This window comes from Schistocerca piceifrons, chromosome 11 (genome assembly GCF_021461385.2).
Source record: "Schistocerca piceifrons isolate TAMUIC-IGC-003096 chromosome 11, iqSchPice1.1, whole genome shotgun sequence".
Classification (NCBI taxonomy): domain Eukaryota; kingdom Metazoa; phylum Arthropoda; class Insecta; order Orthoptera; family Acrididae; genus Schistocerca; species Schistocerca piceifrons.
In genome coordinates, this window is record NC_060148.1 from 56,345,626 (window position 1) to 56,361,860 (window position 16,235).

A 16,235-nucleotide genomic window follows, 5' to 3' on the forward strand; every position below is an offset into this window, starting at 1 on the left:
TTTAACAACATAATTACGTTAATATAACAACTTTTTTATTTTTTTGTTTTTACTTTAAATTTTTTTATAATTTTTTGTTTGGTTTTCTTTTTTTTCTTAATTTATATCCAAAAATTCCTCTATGGAGTAGAAGGAGTTGTCATTCAGAAATTCTTTTAATTTCTTCTTAAATACTTGTTGGTTATCTGTCAGGCTTTAGATACTATTTGGTAAGTGACCAAAGACTTTAGTAGCAGTATAATTCACCCCTTTTTGTGCCAAAGTTACATTTAATCTCGAATAGTGAAGATAGTCCTTTCTCCTAGTATTGTAGTTATGCACACTGCTATTACTTTTGAATTGGGTTTGGTTGTTAATAACAAATTTCATAGGAGTATATATACTGAGAAGCTACTGTGAATATCCCTAGATTCTTAAATAAATGTCTGCAGGATGATCTTGGGTGGACTCCAGCTATTATTCTGATTACACGCTTTTGTGCAATAAGTACTTCATTCCTCAGTGATAAATTACCCCAAAATATGATGTCATATGCAAGCAATGAGTGAAAATAGGCGTAGTAAGCTAATTTACTAAGATGTTTATCACCAAAATTTGCAATGACCCTTATTGCATAAGTAGCTGAACTCAAACGTTTCAGCAGATCATCAATGTGTTTCTTCCAATTTAATCTCTCATCAATTGACACACCTAAACATTTTGAATATTCTACCTTAGCTATATGCTTCTGATTAAGGTCTATATTTATTAATGGCACCATACCATTTACTGTATGGAACTGTATGTACTGTGTCTTATCAAAATTCAGTGAGAGTCCATCTACAAGGAACCACTTAGTAATTTTCTGAAAGACATTATGGACAATTTCATCAGTTAATTCTTGTTTGTCAGGTGTGATTACTATACTTGTATCATCAGCAAAGAGAACTAACTTTGCCTCTTCATGAATATAGAAAGGTAAGTCATTACTACATATTAAGAACAACAAAGGACCCAAGACCGACCTTTGTGGAACCCCATTCTTGATAGTTCCCCAGTTTGAAGAATGTGCTGATCTTTGCATATTATGAGAACTGCTTATTTCAACTTTCTGCTCTCTTCCAGTTAGGTACGAATTAAACCATTTGTGCACTTTCCCACTCATGCCGCAATACTAGAGCTTGTCTAGCAGAATTTCATGATTTACACAATCAAAAGCCTTATTAGTCCACAGTCCCAGAAAAGGAAAGTTAAGGAGTAAAATAAAATAGCTGCAAAGAAAGAACCGATATTTAGAAAAGAAAGTAGCTTCGTTGTCATCTGAAGCTAAAAGCAGTGGCAGTTTACAGCTTCATATGAAAGCTTGTGTGATATGTTTCTAACTACACATTTATCACATGTTGTTTCAGTAGCGTTTCTTTTCGTAAGAGTTTTCATTTAGTCGGTTAAGCCACACTATCATATTTCTTTGTCAAAGCTGATATGTCAGATATTTGCATCAAAGAAATTTGATAGTGTAATGTCATATCTCACCTGTCGTCAAGTAAATATGATCAAATCTAGGGCCTCGCCGCAAATATGATCATAAGTCATTCGTCTTCTCTTCATTGCAGTGTGAAATGTAACCGCTCCGAGCGCTGGCGTCGCTAAGGTATTTGACGTCTCTGTAATGTTTGTAAACATGGCTTCAAAGTTGGTTTCTTCATTCGAATCTTTTTTTAATAAACATGCTTCGACTAGGGTGAGGGCGAGCAAGGGGCACAGAGCATGCTGTGTGTTGATGGGCGTGTCCAGAATGGCAGCTACAGCCATTCACCTCTACATCTGGAACCCCAGCCAGATTTTCAGCAAGCCAGAATAGAGGATGTGGTCACACACTCTAAAATAAAAAATTCTTTCTTAGCTTTCCATTCTACTTTGCCTATTGTTGGAATGTGGATGCCACAGGTTAAATAGCTCTTCATCTGTTAAGTTCTGTTTATTAATTTTTTGTTGGAACACCAACTCCATTAATTAAATTATCCAAAATTAAAAATATTTTTTATTGCCCATATAGTGTACTAAACGTTTATTTACATTCACATATTCTCCCTTCATTGCTTTATAAATGGCTTCACACATTTCTGGAATTATTTTGGTTAATGTGCAATGTTATATTAGAGTGCTGTGTTGTAAACAAGAGTAGGTCTCTCATGCATTGAGAAATCGCAGTGTCATGATTTGCCTGTCTTCGCCACATATAGCATTTATCAAGAGCGTATTGAGTTTCGTAATATGATCAGCCACTTTACTGATAAAATACTGACATGCACTTTCATCCAAAGACTTGACGTCCTCCACTAGCAGCTTTTGTTACAAATTTTGCTGAATGCTTTTAGTATCTCGTGTAATACCTGTAGCTTCACGAAATGTATATTTCCTTTTCTTCCGCCGCTTTTCTTCCAAATTCACACACAATGAAATTGTTAAAAGGGAAACAGGGCAACTGAGAGCACAGTAAGGCTGTATTTCTATCAAACTCAATAAAAAGTTTAACAAGAAGTCAGATGTAGAAAACATTTTTAATCATTTTTAAGTGTTGTAGGGAATATAGGATCCAGCTATTCATTAGAAAATGCAAGGCAGTGTACGGAAGAGGCAGTACCTATGCCATTTGATAAAAATGAAATTCAACCCACTGCTCTTACTGAAATTAGTAAAATAATAAATTCACTCAGAAGTAAAAGCTCACATGGAATTGATGGCATTTACAACATAGTACTAAAAGATTGTTCCCAACAAATAAGTTGGATTCTCAGCCATATGTGTAGTAGCTCACTGAAACAGGGTATTTTTTCAAATAGACAGAAATACGCTATTGTTAAACCATTGCATAAAAAAGGAGATAGGTCTGATGCTTACAACTACCACTCAGGCTCACTTCTGACAGAATTATCCAAAATTCTTGAAAAAGTAATGTATTTAAGAGCAGGATCACATATTTGTAAAAATGAAGTACTAACAAAATGTCAATTTGGTTTTCAGAAAGGCTTTTCTACAGAAAATGCTATATATGGTTTCACTGATCAAATATTAAATGCAATAAATAACTGGACATTACCTATTGGGATATTTTGTGACCTTTCAAAGGCTTTTGATTGTGTGAATCATGAAATTCTTCTAGATAAGTTTAAGTATTGTGGTGTGAGTGCAACAGTGCACAAATGGTTTAATTCATGCATAACTGGAAGAATGCAGAAGGTTGAAATTAATAGCACAGATAGTCTCCAAAAAGCAGCAGAGTCCTCTAACTGGGGATGTATCAAGAATTGTGTCCCACAGGGTTCAGTTTTGGGTCCCTTATTGTTCTTAATATATATTAACGACTTGCCACTCTATATTCATGAAGATGCCAAGCTAGTTCTTTTTAATGATGATACAGGTATAGTAATCACACCCAACAAGCAAGAATCAGGTGAGGAAATTGCAAATAATGTCTTTCAGAAAATGATAATCAACTGAAACCCTCAGCTGCTGACAGGTGTTGTTGATATACCTCGATGGGGACAGCTGAAAATGTGTGCCCTGACCCGGACTCAAACCCAGATTCTTCTGCTTAATGGCAGACACTCTATCCATCTGAGCCACAGAGGACACAGATGAATAGCACGACTGCAGGGACTTATCCCTTGCATGCTTCCCATGAGACCCACATTCCCAAGTGTCCACAATCTACATACATAATGTTCTTAATAGATATTTGCCCATCCACTCATTACTTGCACCAATTATGAAGTGGCTCTCTGCAAATAGACACCCACTAAATTGTGAGAAAACACAGTTTATACAATTCTGTACAGTAAATGGCATAAAACCATTGATAAATATAGACTATGAACAGATGTATCTTACTAACTCAGAATACTCAAAATTTGTGAGTGTGTGCATTGATGAGAAATTGAATTGGAAGAAACACATCGATAATCTGCTGAAACAGTTAGGTTCAGCTACTTATACTATTAGGGTTATTGCAAATTTTGGTGCTAGACATATCAGTAAATTAGCCTGCTACGGCTATTTTCATCCACTGCTTTCATATGGCATCATATTTTGGGGCAATTCGTCATTGAGAGAGAAAGTATTCATTGCACAAAACTTGTAATCACAATAATAGCTAGAGACCATCTACGATCACCTTTCAGACATTTATTTAAGGAACTCGGGATGTTCACAGTACCTTCGCAATACATATATTCACTTACGAAATTTGTCATTAACAACCCATCCCAATTCAAAAATAACAGCGAAGTGCATAGCTACAACACTAGAAGAAGGGATGATCTTCACTATTCTGGATGAAATCTCAGTTTGGCACAGAGAGGGGTGAATTATGCTGCCACAAAAATCTTTTGTCATTTGCCAAACAGTATTAAAGAAAAACTCTGACAGATATCCAATCAACATTTAAAAGCAAATTAAAAGAATTTCTGAATGACCACTCCTTCTACTGAATAGATGAATTCTTACATATAAAGTAGTTCTTGTGAGAAAATGAAAACAAAACGAATTAATTATTTTATGTAAAGAAAACTTGTGTTAAAGTGACATGTTCCACATAATTACGAAATGTCGTATTCATGATCTGTGGAACAAGGATTACTATATACACTACTGCCCATTAAAATTGCTACACCACGAAGATGACGTGCTACAGACGCGAAATTTAACAGACAGGGAGAAGATGCTGTGATATGCAAATGATTAGCTTTTCACAGCATTCACACAAGGTTGCCGCCGGTGGCGACACCTACAACGTGCTGACATGAGGAAAGTTCCCAACTGATTTCTCATACACAAACAGCAGTTGACCAGCGTTGCCTGGTGAACCGTTGTTGTGATGCCTCGTGGAAGGAGGAGAAATGCGTACCATAAAGGTCGGATTGTAGCCTATCGCGATTGAGGTATATCGTGTCGCGAAATTGCTGCTCGCGTTGGTCGAGATCCAATGACTGTTAGCATAATATGGAATCGGTGGGTTCAGGAGGGCAAAACATTTTCTCGGATGAATCCGGGTTCTCTTTACAGCATCATGATGGTCGCATCCGTGTTTGGCGACATCGCGGTGAACACACATTGGAAGCGTGTATTCGTCAGCGCCATACTGGCGTATCACCCGGCGTGATGGTGTGGGTACCATTGGTCACACGTCTCGGTCACCTCTTGTTCGCATTGACGGCACTTTGAACAGTGGACGTTATATTTAAGATGTGTTACGACCCGTGGCTCTACCCTTCATTCGATTCCTGCGGAACCCTACATTTCGGCAAGATAATGCACGACCGCATGTTGCAGGCCCTGTACGGGCCTTTCTGGATACAGAAAATGTTCGACTGCTGCCTTGGCCAGCACATTCTTTAGATCTCTCGCCAACTGAAAACGTCTGGTCAATGGTGGCGGAGCAACTGGCTCGTCACAATACGCCAGTCACTACTCTTGATGAACTGTGGTATCGTGTTGAAGCTGCATGGGCAACTGTACCTGTACACGCCATTCAAGCTCTGTTTGACTCAATGCCCAGGCGTATCTAGGCCGTTATTACGGCCAGAGGTGGTTGTTCTGGGTCCTAATTTCTCAGGATCTATTGACCCAAATTGCTTGAAAATGTAATCACATGTCAGTTCTAGTATAATATATTTGTCCAATAAATACCCGTTTATGATCTCCATTTCTTCTTGGGGAATGGCCAGTAGTGTATACGTGTGTGGTACTAGCAACTGCAGCACATAGGGTCGTCCTGGGATTAGACGTACAATGACGAAAGTGCAATACCCTTTTCAGCGCGACGTCAAAGATCTTTGTCAATGAAATTAGACGAATATTTGTTTGTCAAAAAAATATGATATTGTAATACCGGACATAGATTAGTTCTATTTTGTAATCATGTCCAATTCGATCCGTAATAGTAAGCAGCTATCGTTTCCTGTTTACCCGGTTGTAAGGCGTCGATCGCAACGCTTGGCTTCATGTAAATCAGAGGAGCCGCCCTCAGCTTTCCTTTCCGTGTACTGTGTTCTGTGGCAGCGGTTTGCCAGCAGCGGGCCGTCGTGTCGCCAGCTCAGGGTCGGAAGCCGCAACTTCATCGTCGAGCTGACGCAATGTTGAAGGGGAGGGGGGGGGGGCATTGGGAGATACACACGTGGAGTAGCGTGGAGCGACCTTCTGCCCCAAGTATCCTCCGGCAGTCACTGTAAAAGCTGCCGCACAATGGGACCGTACCAACTTCCCCTCACAGATTTGATTCGTATTGACAGGCCGTGCCCTACGTAAAGGCGTCGTAAGGAAAAGGGAAATCTTTCGTACTGTAAAAGTTAGCAATCTGACTGGAACAATTTTCAACAGTATAAACCGCCTGAAGAATGAACTTTGACATGAAACATACAGTAATTGGTTTTGCAAAACCGATCACAAAAACTGCCTCCGAATGACACAAGTTGGCCGTGATTGAAAAAAATAGAAAAAAGAAAATATTTTGTGCTAACCTCTATTCTGTGTAGTACTGCTGTGTCTTGCACGCTGCAATGATAAAGCTGTAAATTACTGTATCTACACACACTTGAGAGGTACAATGAGTTCTCTGTTAGTTGCAAATCGAACTAATTTTCTGAACGCACTTGGTTCCATGATCCATCAAAAATTGTAAGCGAAAGTTTGGTAAAAAAATGAAATATGCGCTTAAATGACAACACTAAGTTTGTTTTTGTATACTGAGAAAAAGTGCTCAAGGCTGATTTTAAATTTAATGAACGTCTTAACATTCAAACAATACACTTTCCTATCTCTCAAATCAGGCAACGGCCTTGCCGCAGTGGCTACACCGGTTCCCGTGAGATCACCGACGTTAAGCGCTGTCGGGCGTGGTCGGCACTTGGATGGGTGACCATCCAGGCCGCCATGCGCTGTTGCCAGCCTCGTGATGCCAATTGAGGAGCTACTCGACCAAATAGTGGCGGCTTCGGTCAAGGATACCATCATAACGACCGGGAGAGCGGTGTGCTGACCACACGCCCCTCCTATCTGCATCCTCACTGAGGATGACACGGCGGTCGGATGGTCCCGATGGGCCACTCGTGGCCTGTAGACGGTTTTTTTTTAATCTCTCAAATCAAGCAACTCTCAGTATAAAAACAGAGTTAGTTCGATGACGCAGAACTAGTGAGAAAAGTAACATCATTATAAGATTTACCTCTGACCTTCCATTAGACCTCCTTCTTTACAAATCAGTTTCCGTTACAATCTTGATATGATCATGTTCATGGAACAATTTGATAAATTGATACTTTACATTTGAAACATGACATTGCCATTGCTTCCTCTTTCTAACACAGCTTAACATTGTCTGGCCCACTGCGCCCTCGCGAACATCGGAGATACTAACCTAACTTCTGCCATACAACTTTACAACGTTACTGCTCGCTCATAATCGATTCAGACACCAAAATTATACATGACACCTATCAAAGGAAGCGCATAAACAGTCTTTTATAAACCTACACAAGAAATAATGACATACAGTCAAATCTGGTGATTTGGAGGCCAGTAATGTAAGGCTGAATCATTTGGTCCAGCGCGACCGATCTATCGTTCAGTAATCCTTAGATTTAAGAATTCCCGCACTTCCAGATGCCAGTGTGGCGGTGTCCATCCCGTTGTTAAATGAAGTCACTGTTCGAAAAGTAAGTTCTCAAGCATATGGGGCTATGTGCTTCCTGTAACAGTGTTCTCGTCAAAGAAAAATGGACCATACAACTTTTCCTGTGAAACGGCACAAACACATTTTGGAGAGTCCCTCGCATGTTGTACAACTTCATGTGGTTGTTCCATACCCCATAGTCTCACATCATGATGGTTTACCTTTCCATTTAAATGGAATGTTGCCTCCTCACTACACACTAAGCGTGTAATAAAACTGTTGTGCTCCTTCTTGCCGAGAACGAAATTACAGAACTTCACACGTTGTTGTTTCTCACCTTCACAAAGAGCTTGCAGTATTTGAATTTCGTACGGTTTCGTGTGTTAAACTCCGACACAAGCCAGACGGACATCGGGGTCATGTTGAGCTGTCGAGCTGCACGGCGAACGGATTTCTGCGGTCTCCTTGTGTAGACGCATTTGGCGTCTGTGTCAGACCCTTGGGGACGGCCCGGCGATTTGCCTTTACACAACCAACCTACACTACTGGCCAATAAAATTGCTACACCAAGAAGAAACGCAGATGATAAACGAGTATTCATTGGACAAATATATTGTACTAGAACTGACATGTGATTACATTTTCACGCAATTTGGGTGCATAGATGCTGAGAAATCAGTACCCAGAACAACCACCTCTGGCCGTAATAACGGCCTTGATACGCCTGGGCATTGTGTCAAACAGAGTTTGGATGGTGTGTACAGGTACAGCTGCCCATGCAGCTTCAACACGATACCACAGTTCATCAAGAGTACTGACTGGCGTATTGTGACGAGCCAGTTGCTCGGCCACCATTGATCAGACGTTTTCAATTGGTGAGAGATCTGGAGAATGTGCTGGCCAGGGCAGCAGTCGATCATTTTCTGTATCCAGAAAGGCCCGTACAGGACCTGCAACATGCGGTCGTGCATTATCCTGCTGAAATGTAGGGTTTCGCAGGGATCGAATGAAGGGAAGAGCCACGGGTCGTAACACATCTGAAATGTAACGTCCGCTGTTCAAAGTGTCGTCAGTGCGAACAAGAGGTGACCGAGACGTGTAACAAATGGCACCCCATACTATCACGCCGGGTGATACGCCAGTATGGCTTCCAATGTGCGTTTACCACGATGTCGCCAAACGCGTATGCGACCATCAAGATGTTGTAAACACAACCTGTATTCATCCAAAAAAATGACGTTTTGCCATTCGTGCACCCAGGTTCGTCTTCGAGTACACCATCGCAGGTGCTCATGTCTGTGATACAGCGTCAAGGGTAACCGCAGCCACGGTCTCCGAGCTGATAGTCCGTGCTGCTGAAAACGTGGTCGAACTCTTCATGCAGATGATTGTTGTCTTGCAAACGTCCCCACCTGTTGACTCAGGCATCGAGACGTGGCTGCACGATCCGTTACAGCCGTGCGGATAAGATGCCTGTCTCGACTGCTAGTGATACGAGGCCGTTGTGATCCAGCACGGCGTTCCGTATTACCCTCCTGAACCCACCAATTCCATACTCTGCTAACAGTCATTGGATCTCGACCAACGCGAGCAGCAACGTCGCGATACGATAAACCGCAATCGCGATAGACTACAATCCGACCTTTATCAAAGTCGGAAACGTGATGGTACGCATTTCTCCTCCTTACACGAGGCATCACAACAACGTTTGACCAGGCAACGCCGGTCAACTGCTGTTTGTGTATGAGAAATCGGTTTGAAACTTTCCTCATGTCAGGACGTTGTAGGTGTCGCAACCTTGTGTGAATGCTCTGATAAGCTAATCATTTGCATATCACAGCATTTTCTTCGTGTCGGTTAAATTTCGCGTCCGTAGCACGTCATCTTTGTGGTGTAGCAATTATAATGGCCAGTAGTGTATTTCTCGGGATTGTTCATGCCATCGTCTAATGCTTTGTTCTGTAGGAGGATCCACACCACACCTAGTACGATAGTCACGGTGAACAGCTATTACTCACCCGCACGCGCAAAACGTAGAACACAAAACGGTTTCTGTTGTCCCGACTAGGCTTGAAGCGGGTGAATACTGCTGCTACCTAGCGAGAACCATATACAACTCGAAACTTTGCTCCTTCCATCAGTACACTGTTCACGTAAATATCTCAAATAACGCGATAGTTTTTTTTTGATCCCATGATGCTTTTTGATACACCCTGTGTCAACCCCAGTAGCTGGGTGGTCAGCGTGACGGATTGCCGTCCTACGGGACCGGGTTCGATTCCCGGCTGTGTCAGGGATTTTCTCCGCCCAGGGACTGGGTGTTGTGATGTCTTCATCATCATTTCATCCCATCCGGCGCGCAGGTCGCCCAGTGTGGCGTCGAATGTAGTAAGACCTGCACGAAGGCGGCCGGACCTTCCCCGCGAGGGGCCTCGCGGCCAATGACGCCAAACGCTCACTTCCATTTCCATACACCCTGAATTACAGAGATTAAACTATGTATTTCCGTTAACTTCATAATAAACTCACACAACCGTTTAGAAAACGCGAAGGTGAAAGAATAAAATTTAGAGACAGTGGGACGCAAGCATTCGCACCAGATCTGTTCTCGGTCCCATTTGGCGACGCCTCGACTAACTTCTCCATGCTGCAACTCGCTTGCTAGCCTTGTCACTTTCTGTACTTTAATCGCTGAAATGTTAATTACATTTGATTCTACAACAAATTCGAATATGCACGACACGTTTGCATGAACCTTACATGGCTCGTTGGATTAAGAGCTTTTATTCATTGCACACAATTATAACTCGAAAATAACTAAATACGGAAATTGTCAAACCACCAGTATGTTTCCCGTCATTTCTTTTTACAACAAATCGTACTAATGACTCGTTGTCCAGACATTCGACGTACAAACTGCATATATTCATACGGTGCAACGTATAAAATGAAACCCATGGAACATGGTCTTCCGTTGAACACTACTCTTGCTTTCTGCTTGTGACGGAGGGAGCGTTTTTGCTTCCTATAGACTCTACTGTACGTAGCACGTTGCCGAAATATCGCAGACCTTACCTTGTTTCACGTAACGAAATGGCTTCTCGATGAGAAAGAGCAGGAAGTGACGTGACAAGTCGCAGAGCGCGATGTCAACGTTGACCAGCTCGTCCCGTGTGCCGACGGCTTTAGTCTCATAAGCTCGAGGTCTCCGGATCGAACTTCTTTAAGTGAGTTACCTGCGCCAATATTCGGTGATGTGCTTCCATATTGTCGGCTGGCTCCTGCCTAGTCGTAAAATAAAGCCTGAAATAAGTTGTGCAGAAATTTTTACGAAGTCTCAGACGGTGTTCAGGAAAGATAGATTAGGCAGAATTGGTGGTGGAGTGTTCGTGTCTGCCAGTAGTGGTTTATCTTGTAGTGAAGTCGAAGCAGATACTCCGTGCGAAGTGGTGTGGGTGGAGGTTATAATTAAAAGCCGAACTAACAAGGGGATACTGCGCGTAATAAAAGCTCATGGCCAGAGGTGTAATGTGGCAAAGCACCAAGATGCACTTCTCAGCCGTTGTCGAGAAAATCGACAGTTACAAGAAACCGTTGCGGTGAAGTACTCTCTACGATTAGTAAGTCTCTGCGGCGTCGTGGCGCAGCGGTAAGCGCTCGGGTTCGTAATCCGAAGGTCGCCGGATCGAATCTCGCGCCATCTACCCTTTTTTTTTAGTGTTTGTTTTTTGTAATTCTAATGTGTGTATATATATAATTCCCGGCAATCAGTTGCAACAATTATGCATATAATAAGTTGTTGAAAGTCGTTTGTCGTGGAAAAACTGGCGACTTCGAACATCATTATGTTTTCCGCAAACAAAGTTGTATTTCACAAATGTTATTGTCTTCATAATGTTAACCAAGTATAGTTAACGGAAGACGTAGAAACGATATTCCGAAACGAATACGTATAGCGTAAGTCAAACGTTCGAATTAGAAGAGACCCCACGAACACAAATTTGCTGTGGCAGGTATGAAATATAAACTCCGTTACTCGCTCGTTACGCTTGAAGAACAGACGTTGAATGGGCCGAAACGAGCCGCCGCATAACAGCGTAGTTGCCTGCTAACTTCGAAAGAAGGTAGATGCGGGCCCTAGCGCAACTTACAACATCGTCGAAAACATGGAGGCGGTACAATTGGAGAGCGATCCGCCTTCACCAACATGCATAAGCAATTCATTAATAGTTATATTACAAAAAACTAATAATAAAAAAAAAATTGCATGGCGCGAGATTCGATTCGGCGACTTTCGGATTACGAACCCGAGCGCTTACCGCTACGCCACGACGCTGTAGGAAAGTGTTAATCGTTGAGAGTATTTCACCGCAACGGTTTATTTTAACTGTCGATTTTCTCGACAACGGCTGAGAAGTGCATCTTGGTGCTTTGCCACATTACACCTCTGGCCATGAGCTTTTATTATGCGCAGTATGAATCGAATCTGAATTTCACAATTGGCGGCCTCCCCTTGTAAGTTAATAATTGGCTCCTTCTACCGACCCCCAGACTCCGATGATACAGTTGCGGAACAGTTCAGAGAATTTGAGTCTTGTACCAAATAAATACCCCACTCATACGGTTATAGTTGGTGGGGACTTCAACCTCCCCTCGACATGTTGGCAAAAATACTTGTTCAAAACCGGTGGTAGGCAGAAAACATCTTCCGAGATTGTCCTAAATGCTTTCTCCGAAAATTATTTCGAGCAGCTAGTCCACGAACCCACGCGAATTGTAAATGCTTGCGAAAACACACTTGACCTCTTAGCCACAAACAATCCAGAGCTGATAGAGGGCGTCATGACTGATACAGGGATTAGTGATCACAAGGTCGTTGTAGCTGGGCTCAATACCGTTTCTTCCAAATCCACCAGTAACACTCATTCGTCCTCTGTTAGAATATTGCTGCGCGGTGTGGGATCCTTACCAGGTGGGATTGACGGAGGACATCGAAAGGGTGCAAAAAAGGGCAGCTCGTTTTGTATTATCACGTAGTAGGGGAGAGAGTGTGGCAGATATGATACGCGAATTGGGATGGAAGTCATTACAGCAAAGACGTTTTTCGTCGCGGCGAGATCTATTTACGAAATTTCAGTCACCAACTTTCTCTTCCGAATGCGAAAATATTTTGTTGAGCCCAACCTACATAGGTAGGAATGATCATCAAAATAAAATGAGAGAAATCAGAGCTCGAACAGAAAGGTTTAGGTGTTCGTTTTTCCCGCGCGCTGTTCGGGAGTGGAATGGTACAGAGATAGTATGATTGTAGTTGGACGAACCCTCTGTCGAGCACTTAAATGTGAATTGCAGAGTAATCATGTAGATGTAGATGTAGATGTTGAACCCTGCCTAGTCGCCGAATATGGGATGTATAGCAAAACTGCTTTCTCGGATCGCTGAACAACAATTCAAGCAAATCGTATTAATGAGTTTTATTACGAAAAGTAAATGATACTACTTTGTGAGAAATGCAATAGATGGGTCGCAAGCAAAGGACGACGTAAACAAAAAGCAAGTTCCTCAGTATACAGGGTGGTCCATTGATAGTTACCGGCCCAAATATCTTACCAAATAAGCGTCGAACGAAAAAACTGCAAAGAACGAAACTTGTCCATTTTGAAAGGGAAAACCAAATGGCACTATGGTTGTCCCGCTAGATGGCGCTGCCATAGGTCAAGCGGATATCAACTGCGTTTTTTTAAATTGAAACCCCCATTTTTTATTACATATTCGTGTAGTAAGTAAAGAAATACCAATGTTTTAGTTGGACCACTTTTTTCGCTTTGTGACAAAAGGCGCTGTAATAGTCACAAACGTATAAGTACGTGGTATCACGTAACATTCCGCCAGTGCGGACGGTATTTGCTTCGTGATACATTACCCGTGTTAAAATGGACCGTTTACCAATTGCGGAAAAGGTCGATATCGTGTTGATGTATGGCTATTGTGATCAAAATGCCCAACGGGGGTGTGCTATGTATGCTGCTCGGTATCCTGGACGACATCATCCAAGTGTCCGGATAGTTACGTTACGTAAGGAAACAGCAAGTTTTCAGCCACATGTGAAACGTCAACCACGACCTGCACCAAATGATGATGCCCAAGTAGGTGTTTTAGCTGCTGTCGCGGCTAATCCGCACATCAGTAGCAGACAAATTGCGCGGTAATCGGGAATCACAAAAACGTCGGTGTTGAGAATGCTACATCAACATCGTATTTCTATGCACCAGGAATTGCATGGCGACGACTTTGAACGTCGTGTACAGTTCTGCCACTGGGTACAAGAGGAATTACGGGACGATGACAGATTTTTTGCACACGTTCTATTTAGCGACGAAGCGTCATTCACCAACAACGGTGACGTAAACCGGCATAACATGCACTACTGGGCAACGGAATATGGCTGCGACGAGTGGAACATCAGCGGCCTTGGCGGGTTAATGTATGGTGCGGCATTATGGGAGGAAGGATAATTGGCCCCCATTTTATCGATGGCAATCTAAATGGTGCAATGTATGCTGATTTCCTACGTAATGTTCTACCGATGTTACTACAAGATGTTTCACTGCATGACAGAATGGCGATGTACTTCCAACATGATGGATGTCCGGCACATAGCTCGCGTGCGGTTGAAGCGGTACTGAATAGCGTATTTCATGACAGGTGGGTTGGTCGTCGAAGCACCATACCACGGCCCTCACGTTAAGCGGATCTGACGTCCCCTGATTTCTTTCTGTGGGGAAAGTTGAGGATATTTGCTATCGTGATCCACCGACAACGCCTGACAACATGCGTAAGCGCATTGTCAATCCATGTGCGAATATTACGGGAGGCGAACTACTCGAGAGGAATGTCGTTACACGTATTGCGAAATACATTGAGGTTGACGGACATCATTTTGAGCACTTATTGCATTAATGTGGTATTTACAGGTAATCAGGCTGTAACAGCATGCGTTCTCTGAAATACGTTCACAAAGGTACATGTATCATCGAAATAAAATGTTCAAACGTACCTACGTTCTGTATTTTAATTTAAAAAACCTACCTGTTTCCAACTGTTTGTTTGAAATTGTGAGCGATATGTTTGTGACTATTACAGCGCCATCTATCGCAAAGCGACAAAAGTGGTCCAACTGAAACATTCATATTTCTTTACGTACTATACGAATATGTAGTAGAAATGGCGGTTCCTATTTTAAAAAACGCAGTTGATATCCGTTTGACCTATGGCAGCGCCATCTAGCGGGCAAACCACAGCGCCATCTGCTTTCCCCCTTCAAGCTAGACGAGTTTCGTTCATTGTAGTTTCTTCGTTTGATGCTTATTTCGTGAGATATTTGACCCGGTCACTATCAATGGACCACGCTGTATACAATTCTAATGTAAGCAAAATAATACTATCAACGCTTATACCCAGGTCTCCATTCCTGAAGCTTTTGTAGAACTGGGCCGCGACAAGTCCGCTTATGTCCTCTTCGCATACAGGTCGCTGCCGCGCGTTGTCGTCCTGGAAAGGGGTCGGACAGCGTGCAGTTGGCCGACGTCTTCTTCACAGGCCTCTCTGCAATCTCATTTCCGACTGGAGTGCTGGAGCTTGACTTTATGCCGTAACTGATATATGACTACCGAAAATCGTACATGATTGTAAAGAAAATTTGTTTGGCAACACACACACAGTGTTAACATTCGTGGACAAACAAAAATTCATTCATTACATCTGCCGTATGTCGCGATAACTATTGTTTTCCATGTTTCTAGTATCAGTATCATCCTGATTAGTGGAGCATTACGCATTGTGCAAGTCACAAATGTAGAAGTAATAATAAAAATAAATTTCAATCACCAACCTTCTCCTCTGGCAATCTGCTTTTATTAATACCATAGCACACGGGAATTCATGTTAACTTGAGAAAACAAAGCAGATTATCTGACACATTCATGCAGCTTCAGTAATAATTACTACCATACTTTTTCTAAAATAAAATTCTCTAGAACTTCTGTTGAAAACTTTGTGCAATTGCGTGGAATTAAAAAAAATGGGCCAAGTAGTTAACAAATTAAAAATTTTACGTAATTGCTTCTTTGCTTCTCTAGATGTTCAGGAAAACTACTGGAGAAACACATCTGGGACATTTATTAGATTCACCAGGTCAATAACAACAAAATAAATGGAATTCGTGCTCCACTTTAACCTCGTACAGTTTTGCGTTGGCTGCATACGAGGGTCACTCTAAAAGAAATGCACACTATTTTTTTTAATCTATCTTTTATTCTACATGTTTCAACGTTTTACAGTGTGTAGATACACCCTTTAGGAACAATATTTTCATTTCTCCACATAATTTCCATCCCTCTCAACTGCCTTAAGCCATCTTGGAACCATCGCCTGTATACCCGCACGGTAAAATTCTGGACCAACCTGTTGGAGCCACTGTTTGGCAGCGTGCACGATGGAGTCATCATCTTCAAACCTTGTTCCACGAAGAGAGTCTTTCAGTTTCCCAAAGACATGATAGTCACATTGAGCCAGGCCAGGACTGTAA

General features: G+C 42.1%; 1 protein-coding gene and 1 pseudogene across 1 annotated transcript in view; both read left to right on the top strand.

Moving 5' to 3' along the window:
* The window catches only part of LOC124719676 (ankyrin-3-like), a 100,620-nt gene that overhangs the window by 62,331 nt on the left and 22,054 nt on the right, over nt 1-16,235 (top strand). The window lies entirely within an intron of this gene.
* On the top strand, nt 6,806-6,923 carry LOC124720652 (annotated as a pseudogene).